We start from the raw sequence: 25,273 nt of genomic DNA, 5'->3' as shown, positions 1-25,273 counted from the left end.
CTTTTAGAGCATTAAATTTACGGTGACCTTGTTTATACAGTGAAAGCTCGAGAAATATGAACACAAATAATATTTCTTAGAAATGCTTATAAACGTCCCTGTTAGCAAATTGACGCTATCAATTTCAAAAGCTATACTCAAGAATGACACTTCATTTATTTTTACCCTCCTTTCAAAGACAACTTTTATACATCATATGTGTAGCATTAACCAAATATCAATATGGACCACCATCAAACAAGGTGTTTCACATGATCCAAGACCATTCTTACCCTGAAGTGCTTACAAGATAAATGAGAAGGTCAGGGAGAGGATGAAAGCGCAGAGTCTGGTATAGAAGCAGGGAAGACAGCTTCATAAACATGACTTTCAATTTGATTTCAATGCTTCAGCTCAGTTTCATTGGGAGAGAATTAGAGAAATTGAAGCAAAAGAGGACAGAGAGAAGACATACAAAAAGGTTTCAAGGACACATTCTAGCTGCAAAAATATATATTCTGTAGTCTTTCCAATTTTTAATACTGTATTTAGACCAGCTGCTTGCAGAAACTACAGGCCATGCTGGCATGGGCTGAACATGCCCTCCTCATTTAATTTAATTTTCAAAAGTTTAAGTACACAAAGTTTGCCTCAGTTATCAATTGCTGTATAAACTTTAAGTTCAAGAAAAGGCCAAACGACTTCCTGCATGTGTTTATTTCCTGTGCCGCCGATTAGGAAGCCTGAAAAGAGCAGTTTCCGCTCACCAGCTCTCAATATCTCGACAGATTCGCCTCCCGCCCCCACTCCTAAAAGAAGGATTCCTGCGGTGTGATTTCTAAAGATTTAACTTACGACTAGCTGAACACAAAGCGTATGAATGAACACTAAAACCCACACTAAACTCTCATTAGTCACCGTGTGTGACAAGTGGTTACTTTGTTCTTACAAAAGGCTTTAGGAGAAAAAAATATCTGCCCCTACAGTTAAAGGGGCTTATTTGAAATAAATCTTTTTGTATGAATTTAAATCATGACAAATCAAAGGAAAGAGGCTATAGCTACAGCTAGGAAAAAAAAAAAAAAACAAAACCAAAAAAAAACAACTGAGGAGTTTTAATGTGGGGTTTTTCTTTTTATTTCTTCCCCCTTTTACCCTTTTTCCCCAAAAAAGAGCAGAAACTGCATTTTCTTTCATTTGACATATTACTTATCTTTCAGATCACTCCTCAAAGACAAGTCTTTCTTTCTGGGCCCTGGTACACTTGCTTCTACATAAGAGATGAAGGCTGGGTTTTGTTTCAGCCAGATCAAGTAGGTTTTTAGCCATAATGAACATTTGACTAATATACATTTACATGTACTGTGTACATTTCTCCCCTTCATAAACATCAGATATTTAAGTGTGACTGCTTATTAACTCCTCTTGAGAAGTTGATCCCTCATTGAATATTCTGTGAACACTGAGCTATTTTATCCCAATAATAACTTTGCTCCTTCCTATTTTTCTGAGGGGTTTTCATTGTATGGACCAGTGGAAGATATCTGTGGCTGATGGGATGTAAAGGTGCATTGTCAGTTGTGATATTTGTTAACTGATTATTTTCACAACAGCAGTGAACTCCACTACAGTAAGGAGAGATCTGCCCCTGGCACTACACAGATGTGCACTCTCCCTGTTCACTTCTGAGAGAACAGGTCCAAAAATGAGCCTGTTTTTCACACAGACTCCCTGGGCTGCTGGACAACCTTCTGCCTGCTGCCTGGCTTTCTTTTGTGTGCTACACAAAATGTCCTCCCTGTTCTGTGCCCGTGCAGGAGGCACAGTTCAGCCCCAGTGCTAAATCCAGGCACAGAGCTGAGTCCCTCTGCCCTGTTTCTATTTCTCCACAGGGGGTGCATTAGGAACAGAGAGCACCAAGGATGCAGAGGGTGTCCTTCCCATGAAGATCTCTCAGGATGCAGAGGCACCAAATGAGACCCCACAGACCCCTCAGGGTGTCCGGGAGCCATGGGTGACAGGTCCCTTAGAGGAGACCCTTCTGCTGTGAATAGCCCCTGTCAGGGACCACCAAGTCAGAAGCCATAAAAGCTGCTCTCTTGCTGCTGGATCTCCTCCAGAAAAAACCCAAAACACATAGCAAAACAAAGTCAGTGGAGACACAGGATAATTGGCTTTGAAATCTTGAAGAAATACAGCTTGTCTGCAAGAAAATAGGGATCTCTGCACCACCAGCCACAAAGTCCCAGAACGGCCAGGTCTCCTCAGGTGGTCAGGGAGCAGGGATATGAGACCAGGGACTCCAAAAGTTGATGGTTTGATTTTCTCAGCTTAAAACAAAATGCTGCATACCTCCGCAGCCTTCTCAGCAGAGTGAAGAGGCAGCTCTGGGAAAGACACTGGACCAACTGGGAGAGCTGGAAGGGGACAATGGTGCCCGGGAGGCAGGTGCCCAGGTGCTGGCAGTGCAGGGCAGCCCCTGCCAGGTGAGGCTGGGGCCGTACCCTGCCATACACAGCCATATTCTGCCATTCCCAGCTGGCTCCCAGCCACCCACATGCTTCAGGGCCCAGCTGTGCCCTGCAGCCAAGGCGGCGCTGCCTCTGGGAAAATGGATCTTGGAAAGAGCAAAACGCTGCCTGGGAGTGAGGGGAAAAAGTGAGAAACTGCCTGTGAGCACTGGGGAGAGCGGGAGGAGGGTGAGGAGGCTCCCCTTAGCCCCTGGAGAGCCCACCTGGAGCAAGGGTGGGACAGGATCTGTGAAGAAAGCCAAGCTGGAGGAGGTGGAGATGTCCTGAAAGAACTGTGGCCTACACTGGAGAGGGAGAATACCCAACCTCCCCGTGCCCGCAGGGATGGGAAGCAGACTCAGGAACAGAAGAGTGAAACTGAGCCTGGGAAAAAGGCAGAGGGAAGAAGGTGTGAGTATTGTCATAATTTCCCCTTCTTTCTCACTATGCCAACTTATTTTAACTGGTAGTTAAGTTATTTTTCCCACGTGGAGTCTGGTTTTGCCTGTGAAGGTAACTGCTAAATGATCACCCTGTCTTTATCTTGACCCATGAGCTTTTCCACCTTATTTTCCACCCTGTTTGTGTTGAGGAGAGGGAGTAAGAGACCCTGTGGATGAGCATATGGTGGCCAGCAAACCACAAACTGGCAGGTCTTGTGGCACGTGAGCTTTTATTCAGGATTTAGAAGTGTATCTCTTTCCCCTTAACTACTGATTCCATCAAGAAAAGGAATCACCTCTCCCCATAATCCTAATGTCTTATTTATAGCTCTTAGGTTGCCAATGGCAGACCACTTCTGCCACTTTCGGGACAACCCAGTCAGCTTCTTTCAGAAAACTTATGCAGAAAATTATCAGATCAAAACAAACAAAACCCACCACCAAACCCAAAACCAATCCAAAAAAACCCATAAAAACTTTTGCCCTCCTTGTTATGTCTGGCCAGAAACAAGAAATATTATAAAGCAAGAGGAGAATTTTCTTTTCCTTGAGCAAGCCAGTCCAGTCCCTTTATACCCCAAACGCCTAATGCAATGTAAAATTGAGAGCAGTAAAATTTAAATGTCTAAGCATAATTTAAAGTGTAACCTTTTTTCTTTTTCCTGTGCCTTAATTTCTCTGGTTTATAAGTATGGATAATCTTACTTTAAAACTTTTAGAGCAACCTTTTCCTTGTGTTTGTAAAAGATTTGAATAGTTTTGGACATAAGCATGAATGAAGTGGAAAGTGTTATTAGTACTATTAGTACTTCTTGAGCTTAACTGCTTTCAGTTCTTAGTTCTTGTAATAGCTGATGTGTGAAGTCTAACAGTGGAAAAAATAGAACATAGTATTTATGGAACATTTTTTATCATCAAAGCACTGTGCACATTTTAAATGGTGGTAATATTTTTGACTGGTGCAACGTTTCCAAGTTTTAAAGAAGTTTATAGTGGATGTAAGAACTAGCAGCCTCTCCTTCCTATTCAAATGTGAATAAAGCTCACCCTTTAACTAGGACATTAAACAAATCTGATATTTCTGACACAGTCTTAGTTTTTGTGTCATCACACCCTTGCCCTCCACTCTTTTGCATTTCAGGGTCATCATGCAGTAAAGTAACAGGAAAACTATGTGCTAACTTCTGAATTTCTACGCCACGTCAAATGCAAGAATTACTACATCTATCAGACACCTTTCTGCCAAACATTACAAGATGCCATGATTATTATTGGCTTTGGCACTCCGAAAGAAGGGAGAGGCTCAAATGTTCTCCTCCACACTACCTCTTGACTAACATTGACTTTAAAAAAAACAAAACCAAAACCAACAAACAAATGGGATTAAAGAGGTGTAAACATCTGAATTCAGCCTCCCATTTCCTCATTTTTTAAAAACAACTTTACAGAGCTATGATGTCATTTTCTTAGCCCACACAATTTGAGCTGTTTTCAGTCCCCTGGATTTTCATTATGGAATGGCTTTGCCTTCAGCTGCATCTTCTGGGTTTCTTTTTTTTTTTCTGAAAGGAATTGTGATTGAAAGGGTATCCACCCTCTTCCCATATCCCTTCAAGGGATTTGACATCCCCTATTTTGCATGCTAAAATAATTTCAGAAGATTGGAAAAGCCAAGGAGAGAAACTGCCATTCTGGAGGTACTGCTTCCAGAAACTCTATATGCCTGTGGATGGATAAGGCCATGATGCAAAGCACAGTCCTGTGCTCTTAAAAGTTTGGATGCTTTACAAAATACTACTGTTCCCATACTAGAAATCAAAGGTTTCCTATAACCTGTAAAAGAAAGAAATGAAAATAACTTCCTTGGAACATTATTGCATGAGCTAAAATGTTGAGGGGTTTTTTTATGCTCAGAGAAAATATGAAACTGGCAAACCAAATCTGAAGTTAGTTCATCACAAAATCCCCCTGAGAGATCTTAAAGGCTTGGGAAACTGAAGAGCAAAGGTTTTTTTTTCTTTTGGGGTTGTTATGAAAACTAAACGTGGAAGGTATTGTAGATTGGTTTTGGGGTTTTTGTTAATGGCAAAAAGAGGAATTTTGTGCTGCTACTTTTCCCAACATAATCATTCACCATAGCTTGCAAATCTTTTACTGTCTAGGACCAGATTCCATCTGTTTCAGTAAGAAATGAGTTTTTAATATTTGGCCATTGAAGATTTCAAGTTTATCAAGTTTGTCTCATAACCTTTAAAAACAAAACTTTGTAGACATGACCAAATTTGAGAGAAAAATTGTTTTTCCAGACATGGGATTGAAACTCAATATGCGCTACCTGGAAAAACAGGATCAACTGAGAGAAATAGCATTCCACTGAAACCACAGAGAAATGATGAGGCTGTATTTCATACCTCAGCATACATGTAAGATTGCAGCTCATCCTGTGGGTCCAAAAGCACTGAGCACTTGCCCCACATCATGCCAAAAGCCAGGATGTGCAGCCCATCTGCCCCCTCCCAGTAAGTGAGAGAGGAATGCTCTCCATGGGATTGCCTTGCTTGGCAGGCAGGATCCCTGCCAGCCAGGTGAAAGGGACCCAGGTCTGCACAGCTGGAATACGTTCAGCTGGGGCCCTGTACAAATGCTAACTTGGGAGACTTTTTAGGATAGGTCTCAAATAACTCAAGGAATGTAGCCCAGAAAAAGATTTTGCCATTCATTATTTTCCCCCAGAGTTATTATGCCTTGAAAACAAAATATATATGGCTTTCACACTTTCTGGTTAGAATTGCTGTCATTTCCAGTGACAACACTGTAATTCATGTTGTACTTTTAACTGTTGCTTGAATCCCAAGAGCATTTTTTTCCTGGGCAAAATATGAAACATTGCTCTTGTAAGTTACAAGAGAGTGAGCAGAGGAGCTGAAAAAATGAAGGCCTTCACAGCTTGAGGAAGAGGCCATGAAGAGGCTGGTTTTCTGCCATCTTAGCATCCACACCAGGGGCAAAGAATTAGTAATAGGAGATTGCCAGTGGTTATCCAGACCAAAGCCTTAAAACCTCTTGGCAACCTGTGTGGGACGTACCAAAAAAGTTGCTGTTACCTGATGATTCTCTAAGCAAGAGACCACTGGGTTTCAGTCAACTTCTGCACACACACCCCTCTCCAAAAGCACTACCACCACCAGTTCTCAGCAGGGACAGTCAGTGCAAAGCCAGGAGTCTCAAGAAATGCTCCTCTACTTCAAACTGATTTCTCCAGAATAAGAAAAGGAATTTTGCATGCATAAGAGACGCCTTTAATGGTTTTGATACCCATGTAGTACCAAGCCATAGGGAATGGGGACATTCATGCTTCTGGACCACGCATTTGTATGTCTTCCTTTCACAGAAAGGAAAATGAAAGGTGACTTTCCAAAACATATGTATTTTATTTGTTTAACTTTGTTACCCTCTTTGTAAAAAGCAGACTGGTATTAAAATGTATTTCTGCTAGATTCTTTTTGGTCTAGTTTAAACCTTTGATTTACTTTTAAGCACAGTGAATATCTTGACTCCCTGTAAGGCCACGTCAAAGTTTCTTCTGTTCCGAATATTATTTAGTTAATGTATTGTGATAAATTTAAATCATAACAACCTCAGAAGGACACTGACTATGATCTTGTAATGGTAAGTCATTAAGTAATTATTTTGTGAAAATAAATCACATTGGTATTTGTTAAATTTACTCCAGCCTTTTTTAAAACATCACAGTTGCAATTTAAAGCAGTGAAGCATTCTGTTAACCCAAGATGAGCATGAACTGAGTGTTTCTAGTAAACTCTGGTAAGACAGAACTGGCTAAGACTCTTTCACAGATGACCTGAATACTTTTGATTTCTAAAGAAGTCACCCACATAAACCACTCAAATACATATACAACCCATCTGTACAGAGTGAGTGGAGAAAACAATGTTCTTCCACCAGCAGCTGTTAAGCACATAAGTCACAGAGGCAAAAAGTTTGCTCTAGATCAGAAAGTCTATTGGTGAATACTATTATTAAGGATATTGGTTGATAACATACAAAACATATTGCTGACAGATCTCCAGAGCAATATTTTTACAACGTCTAAGAATCCCTGACTCATATGTGCCTGTTGCCACTCTTAAATGAATTTTCTGTGAAATACATAGCAGTATTTGGGACTGCTATAGCATTCCCTTGGTAAACCACAGAACAAAACAGGGTGCTGTAAAAATTGAAAAAAAAATTGTTATAAATGTATTTCCTTAGGATCACATTTCCAAGTACACAGGGCTCTTCTATCAATTCTTCTGTAAGTCAACAAACCACTTATACCTACATCTTATTTTTCTGTGTTACACTCACTGCAACACAAGTTCAGGAGCTTTACAGATTAATGACTGATGTTAGCATTTACCTGTGTGCCAAGTTGGGACTTTTTACAGACAGCTAACATCTTTTGTGAAACTCATTATTTTTTGATAGTTTGGGGAGAAAAATAATTATTTTATTAACACTTGAATTGCTTCCCCTTTTACAGTACCCAAAGGTATTTTTCATTATGTTCTACAAGATCTTAACGTTTTTTCTGATGTATCTGTTTACTTCATGTATATTGAATTACTCCATGAACAATAAATCAACCACTGTCTTGGATACAAAATGCATTTTCCTCACACTAGATCTGCAATACACAGTTTTTTTTAGACAACCCCAAGAGTAACAACTGGCTGACAATTTAAGCAAATCTGAAACATTAACCAGTGAATGTAATCTGGACTGAGATACCAGGGAAGAGGGACGCTTATGAACAACTGAAAAATGTCTGTGGCAGAACAACATCACTTCTGCAATTCTACCAAATATAGTCAAATTTCTTTCCTTGGCCACAGTAGGGCAAGTGTTGATTTCAGCATCATTTGCATATTACAAGCCTTCACGTACAGAAAATGCTTACTTTACTGAATGAGTGCAGCTATGAAACTCATTTGGCCACTGGGAAGAACTCTATAAATCCTACAAAACTAACCAATGTACCATTCTCCTGCTAACTCCTGTGGATGGGCTTGCATGCTTTTGTAAACCTCACTGTGGGATTAGGACATTTATCAAAGCTATGATTTCCTTCCCATAATATTATATCTATTGTATACCAGGAGTTCTGCAGGTGCATGATTTATCCATCCTGTCATTAGCTACAATACCCTGCAAACAGTTTTTATTTTCTGCTGGAGAAACAAATACTCCTCCCATAAATTGTTTTACTGCTGATTGGTGAACAGGCTCCTGCTCCCTTGACAATAAAACAGCTTGGTTTCTCTGACCATGGAGTTATAATTTTCAGCACAACAATCTGAAGCTCAGCACCATTTGTTATGGAATTAAGGAATATAGGGAAAATTATGGCTCGCTTTTCAATATCACGTCTGAACTCTCATTATCTGTTAAGCACCAACACGTTTGATCACTTGAGGGACATTACAGACAGCACAGCCCTAAAGATCCAACCAAGGGAACACAGGAGGATGAAGCAAAAGGCAGATAAATAGAACAGAGAAAATCATCTTTTTAAAATGAAATTAAAACCTAATAAGAATTTTGCTACTTGAATCAGAACTTGCCAAAGGTTTCTGTTGGGCTGAAAATGCTCCATGAACATTATAAAAAACAGGGAGCAAACTGGATAGCCAGGAAATCCAGGAATCAAAAGCTATTTCTTGCTTAGTGAAATCCTACTCAGGCAGGCCTTTCACTCAAATTAATTATTCATAGAACCATATATATTGTATATGACACATTTGAATGTGAAAAAGCTAATATCCTCTGTCTTTTCCAGTACTCAACTGATCCATTAGAAATATAATAGACAGTCTAACAATTCCATGACTTCAGTAGGACAGACAAAAAACAAAAGAGAAAGCAGAATGAACTACAAAGAGAAAAAGAAAATAAGAAGACATTCTCAAGACCATCTCTCAGGGTATTCCAAATCAATTTCAACTGCCTCAGATATCTGTTGAGTATCAAATACAGAACAGAGGAACATGCACACAGGGCTACTGAGTTGCCAAGAAAAGCTGCTTTTTCTTCCCTTAAGCTTCGGGCACTCATACTGGAGAAGAGAGAAATTATTAACTTATAAAAAAGGATGAGCAAATTATAACTGGGAAGTTGACTACAAACTGTATGATTTCAGTGTAGTGAGGACTTGCAGCATACATCAATATACAGTTACAGACTTTATTATAAAATAAGTAAATCTCAATGAAAAATGACATTAAAATTCCCAAAATAAAAGAAAATAGAAATGCTTAAAATATAGTATACTACAGGATCAGAGCTTATAAGATTTGCTTGGTTTTGCTTTAATTCCCCTGAAGGAAAAAAAAAAGGCAATGAAAGGCTATTAAAATCCAAATAATTCTGCAGATTATTGACAATCCTGTGGTCTAAACTAGTATGAAGGAGACACAGGCATCAACAAACAAACAAAAATACATTAAGTTAATGGAACACTTAGTGAATCTGAAGGAGCAGGGCAGCATGAGGTACACATGAGGTACTCATGCTGAACATCTGACCATGCAAAGCTGCTCTGGCTTTGGTCTGCACAGCATTTGGAACAATGGGACTACTCACGACCTCAAAGTAAACCATGAGTTTAAGCAAACAGATCCCTGACAAAGCTTTGTCAAAACTACTTCTTGAGTTAAACACAGTTCTCTCGTGCATCACTGTCTACTGCATGCAACGATAATATCAGTCAAATGCTTCTAAATACTAAATCACTTTTCCTATCAAGTATCAATCTGAATGCATACAAGCAACCTCCCCATAACAGTCCTCTTCCTTCAAACTATAAGCCACTCCTTTTATTCTTACCAGCTAAAGATACAGGGCTGACTTGCTTTTGTCCAAGCCACAAGTGTTTCAGATTGGCATTTTATACTTTATGAATTGATAAACCAAAATAACAACAACAAAATGCCAATTACTTACATTTTAGAAAGGTTACTGCAGTAAGAAAAACCCAGGCAGGTCTGAAAATAGCTTCAGTTGTCATGAAATTACACTGCTGAGAAAAAATATGCCCAACACACTACAAATTGAGGGGCTCTAAGTGGAAAGCAGAGATCTTTTGAATCCTGTTGGAGGGTGCTCAAATAAGAGAAGTCATTGAGCCTCAAGAGAGGAAATCCAGCTGAAGCTCCTCAGAACCTGGCATGTGGAGCTGTACTTCTTCACTTATGAAACACTGACAGCTAGGGGAATAACTCAGTGCAACTCAGCCTCAGGCATTTTTTATTTTCCCCTAGTGCCCAATGGGATGAGTAAGATTCAGATCCTTCCTATTGAACTTCAACATCATAAACTTGACAGGTAAATGGGGAGATGGAAACCTCTACTTTTGTGTTTCTCCCTGATGTAACCAGAGCCTCCTTTCATATTCCCAAATGTTTGTTAAAATGTTAAAATCCAGATTTTAAAATATAAGTACAGCAATCATGTCCAGGCTGCAAAAATCAGAAGAGAAATTAACAGAGATTGAGCAGAAAGAGAAGATGATGAGAAACCACAGCAGAAGGCTCTGAGGATAAACAGACGCTGTCCAGTCACATTGTTCCCAGTTGTTCTAAAACCTCTGCTTCTCAAGTCAAAGCCTTTCTAGAGTTGATAATTATATTTCCAAAGCCTGAAGATGAGTAGAATTTCTTACCCCTCTGTAAGGACACTGGTCTTAAAAAGCTAAAGAATTAACAGAAATATAATACCCTAGAAATTCCTTTAAAAGTCTCATTTTGAATCTTATGTTTCTATGCCAGTAGATTACCTCTGCAGCTCTGTGCTTAGAATATACATTTCAGGAAAATTACCCATACAGTATATTTAGTCATATCTTTTGTATTCCAATATATACAGGTACCATAACCTTATAGGAGAAACAGGAAAAAACAATAAAAGATTTGTACAGAAGCTTACAACACTAGTTACCCTAGCCTACCAGAACAGTTCAGAACTTTTGAAGACTGTCAAGAGATATTTTTGGAGGCACATTATTTGTTCAGTTTAAAATAAATTTTAAAAGTTCCAATCACCTATAAGTAGTTTCATGATTATTTAAGTGCAACTTTCAATATCTAGTGAACTGTTACATAGATGCTGAGAGGGTAAGTTAATGACTATAGCTAAAAAGAAAGGAATCTCACCTACTATATCTGGAATAAAAAGATGGTTTTTTCACCTAAGGAGGAAAACTATTATTGGAAGATCAAAAATCACCATTACCTCTGAATCAGGCTTCTTATGTGACTTAAACATTGCACAGCTCTTTCCCGGCCTCTGTAAAAGAATTTACTGCTTCCTCTTTTGCACCCTTTGGGAGAATGTGTGACATCTTTTGTCCATTCAAATTTTAACAGCAAAGTCCCAAATCAGTCACCAATCATCTAATCACTGAATCAGGTTTTTGGTCAATGTTCAGGTATATAATGAGTATGAAAGCTTGTATGATTGGGAACAGCCACAACAAAAGACACAGAAAGGCCTCTAGTAATTCACATATATAATGTAAGCATAATTAAGTGGAATAAATAACAACACAGGCAGAACAACACAGAGGATGTTTCCAATTTTGTTTAAATATGATGGCAGACTAATTTTTTAATGAAGCAAAAAGCGGGAACATGAATTAGGTGGATTTAAGACGGCAAACAGCATAAAAGAGCAAAGATGAGGGAATTAAATTTGAGGAGCTGAATCATTATAATAGAGCCTTACTCCATCTCATTCAGCTATGCATATTTACATATATTCATCTATGTCTATATTACATAAGGGGAAAATGTTGAAATTAAAAACACCTTGTTACAACATTTTGAACATTCTTTTAAACTTATATATTTCAAGAGAAATATCTAGAAACATTTATTTAGGAGGAATGGCTTAATATAATTTTTTTAAACTGTCTGCTGTTAAGATTTTATGTAACAGTAATGCAGAAAGACACAGGAAAAAAATTACAGTCTACAGCTTAAATATAGAAGAAAATCCAAATATATTTATGTCCCTATCTCCTGTAATTTTAGAAATATCTGCTGTAGACTGTCATTATTCCCAAATTGTTTGCAGATACTGCTGCGCAATGAAATAGCCAAACTGTTCAAATATTTGATGGCATTGTCAACCTTTTAACAAAGTAAAAAAAAAAAAATCAAGTGGATGCTGAATAGATGCAAGTCACACCATGATTTGAGGTTATCCAACATTTTTACAGGTCTCTTTTACTTAGGCCATGATAAAGAAAAATGCATATTTTCTACATTGACTTTCCTAATAAGAATTGTTAACTTAGATGGATAGATCAAATTGATAGAACATACATAAGGGTTTTTTTTTGCTGCTGCCTAAAATTCTGATTTTAGTCAGAAACATTGTAATTGTTACAAAACTCACTAGAGAGAATATCAATTAATGCAAAATAATTTAATTAGTTGATGAAAAACCATTTTTAGTTTAAAAATATTTTAAAGAAGCAGAAAATTTTACTCTAAAAAAGTAAATCTTTTCTTCTATCCTCAAATTCCAGAAAAAAAATGCAGGAATATAGATGCTATAAAAACAATAGCATTCAGATTTAGTAAGACAAATTTTAAGAAGTTCTTTGCTTTCATGGATCACATTCAGCTGATCAAAGAAAGGCAAATTTGTTAGATGAAGCAGAAGATACAGTGTTTATCGGTCTCTTTAACATCAGAATCATGCATTTTGACAAGATTCTGATAACCATTCATTCTGCAAAAATTTGATAACTTTAGCAAGTGTCATTTAGGCCCTGGATGTCAGCTTTGTTCTGGATGCCAAGGTCCCAGTGCAGCAGGAACCCTTAAGAATATGCACAGCTGCAAACACAGTAAGGAGTCTACAGGAGCTCAGAGGGTTTGTTACAACACTAGAATCATAGAAAAGATTTTCATTTGAAAGACTTAAATATCTAAGAGAATTGATCCTGTGCTGAAGATAAAAACTTTATTTCTCCGCAAGAACAAAAGGATGGAGGATTAGATAGGAAAGGGGGGACATTGTTGTTTACTTTAAAAGGATATAAATCTTCATGATGCAGGGTATACAAGAAAGCTAGAAAGATTAATACTCTCTGGGCAGGATATTCTACTCTTATTATGCACAGTATATCCTGCACCTTGTTCTGAAGCATTTAGCAATGGCTCATGGAACAAGAGATGTTTAATGGTCTGATACGGCCTTGCTGCATCGATCATTGTGATAAAGCAATCAAAACCACAGAGTGCATATGGCCCCATTTGATCTTTACATGAGAATTCCACCATGCTAATCTCTAAAACATAGCATCAGATTATGCATTTCCCTCCCTTGTGCTTTTCTTTGCTTGAAAATAAATAAATCAATCAATACCTCTATGATGCAAAATTTCTGAACTTAAGGGAAGTCAATAGTGTTTGTAGGTTCTTGGCAGAATGCTACCTCTGTGGTAACAGGGTTGCAAATTGCAAGGAGCCCTATTGACCTTTTTCTTTTAATAAACTCATTTTTGGAAAAAACACACACATTCATTATGTCCCTTACTTCCTGGAGGAAATATTGGTGCAGCTAAGGTCTGGAAACAGAAGACTCAATAACAGGAACAAATAACTGAAATATTTCACTGTCTTGCTTCTTCCCTCAGTATTCTTCCTACTTCTATTTACTTTCTATTAAAGGGCTAATTTTTTCAAAAGGTGAGTCATCCACTGTACCTTTTTTAAAAAACCCACATTTTTGCATGAAGAAAAGATGACAGAACAGAAAGAATTGGTTGTGTAATCTGTATTTAAATACTTACATTTGATTAGAGAAGCACAAGAATTTCCGGACAAACTAAGTAAGCAACTAGCATCTAGATTTTCAATTATCACCAGCTTCAGAGTATTCCTGGGTATCCATTTCATTGTCCTTATGACTCTTCCATTCCTCTCTTATTTCAACACACTTCTTGTGAAACTGTTTTCACTTCTTTCCCTTTAGATATTGCTAGCAGTTTAGAGTTAGGTAAATATATGTAGAATCCTCACCTGATAATTTGTATTCTCATCTGACTCTCAGGAAATAAACAACAATTTAAAGCACAAGACTAAATGGGCAATTAAAGAATTTGAGGTTTATAATGGCCAACAAAGCCTCAGTAGCCAAATGACTGACATGAAAAAAATCTATTATTAATTACTTCTGATAAGAAGCATGGCATCTCCACTGATTTTAAGAGTTGATATAAACTTTACTGGTCTTTACTTATCTTTTTTCCTTCTTCTGGGTTTCACTGAGTTATGATGAGATTGATATCCATGAATTTATAACATTTTTAAGAGAGATAGTGAACTTTTTTTTTAACTCTTAAAACTTGAATGTAGAGGTTGAAGAGTAGTTTCTCTAAGGTAGACTTTGCATTTTAATAGATTATTGTTATTGATATTAAATATAAAGCAAAACAGTCATAAGCATGTCCCAGTTAGACTGACCACAGATGTTAGCTGGGAAATGAGAATTTATGCTAAAGCTCCAAGCTAAGCAGCAGCAACATAAAAAGAGTTTAAAAGAGAAATTTTCAGAGAGAAAGATACTGGCATGTTCTTGTAAATACACTCTATTAGCATCTTATATGAGTTTAGTATTTTCCAAGCAAAAAATCTCTTATGGCAATTTGGCAAATGGAAACCCCCAGGGGTAGCCCTCTTTCTACTTGATAATTGACAACTTCCCCAATGAATGCACAATCCAGGTTTTTCCCTCTTACCAGTACAATTTAAAGTCTATGAAGAGCAATGTGTTTGTTTTCAAGTATCCACAAAGAAAAAGGTGATAATCTGAAAAAAATTTACAGAGGACTAAACATGGGAGAAATTTTGAAAATGGCAGAGAACCAGCTGGGAGCACTTCCACACAGACTCGGTTATGCAAAAAGAGAAATACTAAATTTGCTTAATGATTTCTACAAATATCATTAGGTAATTAGCAGAGCTGCACAGTCACGGGACGCTCCACCTGATATTAACTATTCAATAGATAAAAAACACTATGAAAACACATGTCACTGTGAAAAACAGTAAGCTTCTTCTATTGAATATTCCCTAAAAGTTAGACAAAGGTTAGACAGTATTTTCAACAAAACATGAACTTCTTCCTTTTAATTAATGTTACCCCAAACTAGGGAGAAACAGGAGAAGGTGATTAGAAGACCTGCTTTTTACTTTTTCTTCCAAAGGGGCACAATGAAGCATCAGTCTGACACCAGCAGATGCTAAATCAATTTTTTTTTCCAACTGTATGTAAGAGAGAAGGTTGTTTCTGGAGAACACAGTTCAGTTGCTAAATTAATATTCACACTGTATTTCCACATTTCTACCCCAGAATGAGAAAGGTCAGATCATGTGGAGACAGATCTGGGAGGTAGGGAGAGTCAACCCCTGAAAGAACAGTTAGGAGAGCTATAGGCATGTTGTGTAGTGCAGAAAGTGGAAAGATCATACAATGAAGCACTTTGACTTCTTGCCAGGTATACCCTGTGAAATGAATTTCAAAACAGAGTTTTAGATTACAGACGGCTTTTCCAAGCCATTGCTGGCAGGAGCACAAGTGTGGAAAAGCTGTGACACCAGCAATTAGGGATAGAAGAACCTGAGATATTAAGGGAAACTTGTCAAGCAGAACTTAAAATATCTAAATATTTCTCCTAAATATTTGCCAAAAGAAGAAATAGAAATGGCTTTGGCTCTGCTTGCCTATAAATTTGCACCTTCTGGATTTATTTTTTTTTAAATATTCACAGATACTAGTTCAGAACTTCTATAAACATAATACTAATTCACGTCTAAAAGCATCAGGAACAGGGAGGATAAAGATAGAATTCTTCTAAAACATAGCATGTGGTGTGCCAGCCACACAGTCCTATGAATTTCATGTTTGTCCTATCTGTCCAAGTAAAACACACTGTGAGCATCTAAGCAAAGCTCCTTGAATTCCTCGCTTAATGTTTACAAGGAATCCAGTTGAAGGAGTATTTGCTGAAACAATTAAGTTGAAGAAAAGAAGTACACATTTAATGAGTGACAAAAAAAGCAAAGTACTTAAGTCCTCTCTTAAATGACCCTCATTATTAACCATTCATGGGGAAAAAAAATCCAAACTAGTAATTAATGTTTTAAAACCTCATGTAATGTCTGCACAAACGCTAGCAGTGCCATCAGAAATGACCACTGCAATGAAGTCATATGACTTTTCTAGAAAACCCTGAAAATTGTAAAGAAAAGAGGCATTGAATAAATTATTTCCCATATATTTAATAGAAAATTATTATTTTTTCATAAATTTGGATAATTCAATCTGAATTTACAAAAAATTTACAAAAAGTCTGGTGGAAACAGTTCTATATTCTCCAACACGTAACACCAGGGACAAAAATTGTTTGGTACCCTTTAACTCCCAACAGAAGATGCAGAAGGTGTTAAATGTAAACACAAACAATTGGGCTGGCTCCTGCTTCCACAGGGTAAGAGAAAAATTGCCATTGGCACTGTTTCAGGCAGGATGTATTTCTAAAAATAACATCCTAATGTACAGTACCCCTCTAATGTCCCCACCAAGCTGTTTGTCACTGTCCCCAACTCCTTAGTCAGGTCTTCTAGGACAAAAAAAGTGGAAGAAAAGATGTCCAAACAATGCTCCAGACAACATGAGGTTAAAATCACATAGTTCCAGTTTGCTGCAGGAACTATTTCAGCTCTCAGCAAATCTCACAGCACAAAGACTTTGCCTTTTACTTCTCCTGCTGGGTCTAGCTAAGGATTGAGCCCCATAGCTGAATTTTGAGTATCCTTAAAGTTTGTGGATCACAAATTGTAACAGATGTCCCTGCTGTGCAGGGAGTTTTGTTTAAAGGTCCATCTGCCTGCAGATTGAAATCTGGGATTCTTTGTTTGCATCTTGCAAAACCAGATCTTTCAGGCCACTCACCATAAAAACACAGAGATTTTTCTGAGGGGTATGAAAGATCAATACGTTGCATACATTTGTTCCTCTAAAAAGAGGAGTAGCTTAAGACCATCTCAGGGTTTGGAGGACACAGTCTGACCTGTGGTAATGTTGCCTCCAGAGAATTGGCTGCCTGCTGCAAAAAGGAAATGGATACAGGCACCTACAGCTTTTTTCTTTAAACCCCACCCAAGACTGAGTGCTCTACACGTCTGGAGAAGTGGAAAGGGAAGCAGTCACCTCAGCATGGTTAGATGGAGAATTTGGGCCAGGGAGTGGAACACAGGGTCCAGAATATGGTCATTTAGGGGAGAAAGGCAAAGAGACTATAGTACTGGTATATTTAGCTAAAATATTCAAATGTTCCTAAAACCTGAGCAAAAGAAGATAGTAATGATGAAATCACATGAAATCACAATAAAAGAGAAGTGAGAGACTATGAAGGAATGAAAATCAGGACATGGGAAGAGAAAATAGCAGAAAGGGTACAAGTGAAAAGAGAAAGAATAAGTATTTACTATGCAATTAGATTTCATGCGGAGATGCACTCAATTCCTTCCTCTGTCCAGCTTACAATACCACTTTTCAGAAGAAATTCTCCACACTCCCCTCAGCACATGAAGGGGGAGGCTTGGTGGGGGGAAGGGCTTCTTCATGCTCCTCAGAATCCACTGCTCTTTACCAGGTTCTCCCATTAGATCAGTACATTTTGGGGTTTGGATGAGAAACTTGCAGGAGTGAATGAGATACTTGCATTTGAGCAGAGCCAACCCCAATCTAGGGGTTTTCTGAGCATGCATTCACCATACTCTTGGGAAAAGAGGCTCCAGTTTCCTTCCTTGCCTTCCTCAGCTCACTTTCAGCTCAGCAGTTCTATGTTTCTTTACACAAGTAGAACCTCACTTGTCTGTACATTCTCCAATCACCGCCAGGTTCCAGTGGGCAGTTTTCCTCCTGTTCATCCACTAAGAGCATGAGGTTATCTCCTACTCATAATTTCTTTTTTTTTTTTTTTCCTCAGTTCAGCTCTTTGGAAGCCAACACACAGGCCCACAAGCTTGAGAAACAGCTGTACAGAAAACCAAGAAATTGTTTCAGTTTTCCAAACAGTCTTAAGTGTTGTCTTTGCTTAGGTCAGACCTTCCTAAAGAAGTCTTTATTGGCCTTCCTTTGACTTCTCTACCTTGTGCATAACTTCTTTGCAACTGGCTTTCTGCCTCCTGGACCAAGTCCTGCACATACAATTGTGCCCAACACAGGCATGCCACTCTGTTTCTCTCCCCTGTCCAAGCTCAGAAATGACATACCTTCAGATATGAAGCCTTGAACTGAATACAGTAATTTCACAAAATTGACCAGAATTCGTGGGTTATGACAATGTTCACCTACTTGAAACTGGTTGCAAGTCTTCTTGTATCTTCAATTCTTTGCTATTTTAAAATAGTGAGTTTTGTCTCTACTTCATAGCAAAAGGAAGTCAAAGAGTGTATCTTCCAGCTATTTCAGAAAATATTTAGAAACAGGAAATATATTTTTTCAGATACTTACAGTAAATCTTTGCCATTGTTTTAGAACCTGGCATCCTGTTCACCAGTTTAGAGGTAATCTATTAGAGAACTCAGAAAACAAACACTACCACAGACCTATAAAGCTGAATAACTCTATTCATCAGCACAGGATTTTTTTAAGCTACATTTATATATTGAAACATAAGAATGAATTATTTTTGTATTTACATCTTTATAAAGGCAGTAGGTACTGGTCATAATAAACACAGCTTTTTCTCCTATAAAAATATCACAGGTTCAATATTTTCTCAAAAAAAGTATTAATTTATTTTTATTAAATGCCTTTTGTCAGAAATCAGATGTCCATGTTCTTTTATTAGTAGCAGAATTAGAGAGATGGGTCAAGTCTTCTGTGTGACATTCCCCGTTTTTCATGTATCAGTGAAATGTTCTGTACCTCCTTTTTAGGTTTATTCTGTGATTTTGTCAGTTTTCTGCACTATCCTCTTGTTCACATTTGAAAGATCTGGAAGTTTTCTAAATTCTGTTAAATTTACCTTTTTTTCATATTGCACAATTCAATCCTTACGTTTCACATTAGATTCCGGTGTATAGCAGTCACAATTTTTACTTCTTACATGGCCCCATCAGTATCAGACATTTATTTTTCTGCTTCAAGCATCTATTTAAACTATTTGCTTTTAACTCCTGTTGTTTGACCAACAAGATCTTTCACTGCCTATCTGTGACTGCACCTCCTAAACTGACAGTCAGATTGGGCTTGGAGAATTTTTAATGGGATTCTGTCCTACTGATAGCTACAGAGAAGTTCATCCCTCCTTCTAAGGAAAGACTTCTCAGGCAGTGCAACATTTAATTGTTTACATAGTCATTCCAGCGTGTTCAAGATCCAAAAGTTGTCATACAGCTCCATTTCCCATTTACAAGCATGCTGAAATAGGGTGAGATTTTCAAGTAAAGGATTTTTTTTTCCTCAAAAATAGAATATGCACACAAAAGCAGACAAAGAGAATGCAGGCTGAAGATGAAAAAAGATTTCGCTCCACTCCACTAAAAGAAACCAATAAATGCTTTTACAACAACAGTGAAAAGCTAACTGGGGTCTGAACTTGCTCTCACTAATGTCAGTAACAGTTTGATTCAATGGGAGCAAAGTAAATCCCATTAGAGCCTTTTACAAAAAAATCCTAATAAAAGCAGACACTACAAAGTAAAGGCCCCGTTCAGGCCTCGCTTACACCACAGCCATTGTAAAGCCACACCATCATATCTGGGGCTGGCATTCAGAGCTGGAGCCTTGCAGTCCTACACTTGCCACGTCACAGAAAGCCAAAAGGAGATGCTGCTCTGAAGTGAGAATTGCAAGTCTCCCCTGGCTGTGGATTGAATACATTATTGTTAGGTTTACATAAGATCTGGCTGGGTCCCAGTTGTGCATTCCTTGACACCCACACTGCCTGATTTATGCTGTCTTATTTGGCTGGTAACAGAATCAAATTGGTGACTGGTTTTGAATGAAGGCAATTAGGGTGCTTGATTGGTTTTGTAATTTGGAGAACACTACTCCAGAGCAGTCAATTGTGTAGAACTATCCAGGTCTTTAATCACTGGTTTCCCTGTGCAAAGAGCTGATACTTTACATCACCTGAAATTTATACCACCTATAATCAATTCCATTCTCCCCATTACCCCCCTTATTGCTTCCTCCTCTACCCTGCACCTGTCAAAAACATTGCATTTTACTGGAGAAGAAGTTAACTATAGTGTGGCCAATTACTTCAAAGATATAACCAAATTGTATTTACAAGGTCAACCAAGTGTATAGGGGTAACTATATTTACAGAGCATCTGACAGTTCTTGTGACACAGTAGTCCAACACTTCCTGTGAGAAATCTATTGGGAAGAACTTGTTCAAATTTGAGTTAGGATAAACAAGACACCTCTCTGCAAATCCTAGAAAGCAACATCATCAGCATGACATCAGTTTTACACATGTCTCTTGAGTTCCCCCAAAAGACTGGAAATTCTCTATTCAAAGAGTTTTCTTTCTGAATGGATAATAAAATAAGAAGATTCTCAGGTTTAACACACAAAAATTAAGCCAAGCAAAAGACAGGAAATCATGCCTAATTTGCTGATGTATAGTAACCATGTATCTTTATGAAACACAGTTTCTTATTTAAATATACAGGCTTCACATATTCCCAAGCTGAGAAATAAAATTGCACTCAAAAGTTTCCTCAAGCAATTTTTTTATTCTCAACAGTGGACGGCAATTGAAGTATACATTTACAGGATAAATAAGCAAAGAAAAACTCTGAAGAGTTACATGATATTCTAGGCTACATCTTCTGCTCCCTCACCACAATCTGCATTCCTAATATTTATTCAGAACAAGGCTGTGTTCTGCACAGTAGCTTTCAGATCACAAAGTCCCAAACCTTTGGGCCAATGCTCTGCTGAAAGTCTCTGCCACTGATCACTGACCACCACAGAATTATTCCAAATAGCCACTTGAAACAGCAGTTCATCTTACACAATGCTGTAAGCAGAATTTCACTGAATTTTACTTCTCAGCAAGGCTGCATAAGAAATAATATGTGCTTCACTGAAGGGTGCCACAAAACCCCTGGTTAGCTCAGAAGATGAGGCAACTTCAGGGCTTTCCATAATGTGCCCTAATCTTATACTCCTCATTCAAAGTCCTCACTATAGCTAAACCCTGAAGCCCCCTGCAAACTGACCACCAATAACAAATCACAGTTTAGAGAGCCAAAAGTTTTATTAGTTCTTAATTAAGTAACTAATTAAGTTTTATTAGTAGTTAATAACATGTAGGGTTATATATCTTTGTACAAATTCCCTGCACACACCCTTAATTTATTGTGTTCCTGAAAGTTCTGATTTTAATAAAATCTGCCAAATAGAAGTAAACTCTGGTTCCCACTCTCAAGTAAATAGCAAATCTTACTGATTATGAGGACTGTGTCAAAAGGTTTGTATAGCATGGAGTAGATGATGTTAGTTAGCTGCATTTAGTATTAGTCAGAGTAAGCAAATTCTATTGTAATTGAAATTATCCTATTCCTTGAAATAAAATATAGAGGAAAGAAGAAAAGCCTCAGATTACTGTTTTGTTTCATCACTTCCAAGCAACAAGGAATAACTGAAAATTCATTATCATCCTTCAGTACTGTAAGCAGCTATGCTGTTGCTGTGCAATTTAAACACCCAATCATTCCATTACACCTCACCAGAACACTACTCATGGTAGGTTAAAGAAGAGTGATAAATTGGAACTTGACTGACTTTAGTGTAGCTGTTCACCTAATAACATTCACATGCAACACTACACACAGAGGCATTTATTTAGACAGTGCTTTATTTACTGCTTTATTACTGCAATCACTGTGAAATTACTAGCACATTTTTGTAATAATCCCTAGGAGCATTCTAGGTAAAGACCCCAAAACTGGACAGGTGCTTTGATGGAGTTTCTCCTCCTAGGTGACCACATTCATTGGAGAAAGAGTGAGGAACCACAACTCTGCCAGCTGCCCAGATCCCCATTCATGTCTGCATGATGTTACTGGTAGTGCCTGGAGTCAGCCTTTCAGATTAATTTGTATCTTAAAAAACTCCAAAACTGATTTGAGCACTTTGTTGTGCTCATCATATTGACCCAAAAAAAGTGGTTCCAGTCCCAGCCTAGACTTCCTGGGGCCAGCAGCTATGGGCAGAAGGTGACACTTTTTTCAAGGACAAAGGCACACAAACAGGTAGAAGTCAGGGACCTGGTTGCAGTGTATCAGCCCTCTATAAGAAATTCTGAGTTATTTCTCCTCTTGAGTTCATGATGCAAGCCTGAAGGGACACACAGCATATTTGTGACTGAAGGTGCATGTCTACAACAACTTTGCTGCCTTCCTATAGATAGAGAGTAAACTTGAGAACTCAGATTCTCTGCTAGAAAAGGGAAATTAAAACATATACAACAAATACCGTCACAGGGTCAGGAATCCACATCTTCAGCCATCCACATCAGCAATGAAGCAAAGGAAGGTACAGAACATTCCAGTGACCCACCCCATTTTGCAATGTGTTTCAGGTGATTTTAGAAACCAGGGAAGAACCAGGAGCTCTGGATGAAGGCAAATTGGTGACAGACTACAGGCCATGCCAGCAGCCTTACCGAGATAATGGAAGCAAGGCAGAACAGGATTATTTCCAAAACTGTCTCCAGACACAAGGAAATGAAGGAACAGCTCCAATTTGAAGGCCTCAGTGATACCAGTCAGAAGCACAACCCAGGGCAAGCCAAAGAGCATTGAGCAACAGCCGGCAGGAAGGGGAAATTCTTCCTCGTGATTAGTGGCACATTCCAGCAGTGTATCTGAAAGGGATGTGGCAGAAAAGCTTCACATCCCTCCCTCAGCAGCAGGGAGGCTGGCTCCAAATCAATCAGGAGATTAAGGGATGTCATCCTTTGGGAAGTACAAAGGAGGAAATAATATGCCAGCAGCCTCTTGTGCCAAAATCCTTTCTTACAAGCCTCTGTTTGGGGGTAATAGCAATTCAAATATTAGGAGTACAAAAGAATGCTGGATAAGAGAGCAGGATGGTAAGAGAGGGTGCAAGTCATCCTTCTAAAGCACTGGCCTGCCCTGAGACCACAGGCTAAGCTGCAGAACTCCAGGCTACTTAAGCTAAAATGTCTGAATAACATCTGGATATAGGTGTAATTATACAAATAGTTCTTTTAAAGCACAAGACATTGTAACTCACAAAAGGGTAGGAGTTTCATCCTAGCACTGCCCACTTCTCATTGAAAAATCAGACCCCCAGGAGCTGGGAGATTTCAAAAAGAGCAATGCAGCACGCTTGAAGCTGACTTTCGACCTCCCCTCTGGCCCTCCAGAACAAGGTGTAGAAGGAAGACAAAAGTGTTTCAGCCTGCAGTTATGCTTACCAACACTCTCCATGCCCCCTACTGCTCAAACCGAGTTTTACCTTCGGGCAAAAAAGCCATCATCCCACTTCTTAAAAATACAAAGAATTTTCTTGACTGTGCTGTTCCCTGCAATCGCTAAGGGCCACATTTTTCTTCACAGAGCAGTGGGAAGCAGGGGGAGGAGGAGAAATGCTGCTGCCAATTGATTCTAATAAGAGAACTTAAGATGAAGGAAAAAAAAAAGGAGAGAAAGCAGCGAATAAAGTGCTATAGCTGGGCAAAGCACCAGATTTTTTAGCTATTTTCCCTAAATCCTAACTCTCAGGCTCTGGGATTCTGCCTGAATATTTAACAGCAATAGTGGGTTCACGTCTTCAACTCTGACACCTTCACGAGAGTTATTTCCCACTTCATCCCCAAAATGCCTCCTAACAAACAAGCTTTGTGCTTGGTGCTGCTGCTAGGTGCCAAAATGCCACAATGCTTCACAGGAGATGGCTAAACATTTCTTCTTGAAATGGGAGCGTGAGGACCCTCCTGAGAGATGCTGGAGAAAGCTGACTTGCAAATGTTTAAGAACCTCGTCAATGAACAACTGACTGATTCTGATTGATTTAATGGAAGTGCTCTGTACTGCTGAGAGGGTATGTACAAAAGCAGAGTTTAATCTAGTGAGACTGTGTTCCCACCAGAGCCAATGAACAGACACAGGCTTGCCCTGGGCAACGTAGAGAAGGAAGTCATGCTAAAGACTGTCTTTGTTAAACGTTCTGCTGTTTCCCACCATGCACGGAACGCCCATTTGCTGACATGGACCATTTCATGTATCATGTCCCCTTTTGGGAAGCATTTATATGATAACCTCAAGAACAATTAACATAGAATTGTTTCAACTAATTAGAATAATGAATACACTAAAGAGCTTAACTGTAAAAGATTCTGATTTCTCCACCAGATAATGTAGAGCAAAGAGCAAACATGGAGGAAGTAACAGAAAGCACAGTTCAAGGTGAGTTTTCTGAGCAGAAAACACCTGTAACCCTCACAACTCAAACAGATTAATGGAGTTTACTGGAGTTGCAAAGGAAAAAAAATTCTGAAGACTGAGCTTGGAAACCCTGGAAAAAACTGATCAAGAGCATTCACAAATGGGGTCAGGTTTGTTTTGGATCTATCTTGCATCATGTAAGATGTGTTACTTTACACATAAGCACATAAATGTTAAGCTCATGTAAAAAAAAAAAAGGTAATCCTACCACAATAAACCCCCTTGTTTCAGATTTTTTGATAGTCTATAGATTACTGCAATTCAAAATGAATGCATCAATATGCTGTTAGTAATGTGTAAAGGGCACACACCCTGTATCAGACAGTTTTAGTAAAGTCTTCTGAAGGCTGCCAGAATATTGAACAACTCATACACTCCATTAGTACTTGAAATAGGAGAAATTGCCTAATTCCTTTTGAAAAACAATAAAAATATACTCCAGACAAAGAAAAAAAAATCACAAGTCAGTCAATCATACAGGTTAATATTATTCTAGATAATCAAATATTGGCAGAAGTCTTGCAAACTCACTCCACTCTTACCACTACCACCAGATCATTTGGGCTCACCTGGCTACATTCCAGAGGGACACAGTTACAAATATTTGTTGAGCACGACACATTATTCACGATTTTAAAAATTACTAATATAATCTTTATTTGCTATATATATAGATAAAATGGCCCAAAATCATTCCACTTTCTTTTTATTTTTAACATAGGAAAAATTCAATTTTTGTCAAGGAAGTCCACAATTTTCCCTATGC

General features: G+C 38.3%; 1 protein-coding gene across 12 annotated transcripts in view; it reads right to left on the bottom strand.

Moving 5' to 3' along the window:
• RBMS3 (RNA binding motif single stranded interacting protein 3) overlaps positions 1 to 25,273 on the bottom strand; it is a 707,668-nt gene that overhangs the window by 492,979 nt on the left and 189,416 nt on the right. The window lies entirely within an intron of this gene.

This window comes from Zonotrichia leucophrys, chromosome 2 (genome assembly GCF_028769735.1).
Source record: "Zonotrichia leucophrys gambelii isolate GWCS_2022_RI chromosome 2, RI_Zleu_2.0, whole genome shotgun sequence".
NCBI lineage: Eukaryota > Metazoa > Chordata > Aves > Passeriformes > Passerellidae > Zonotrichia > Zonotrichia leucophrys.
The sequence above is the reverse complement of the archived record's forward strand: the minus strand, read 5'-3'. Positions and strand labels throughout refer to the sequence as shown.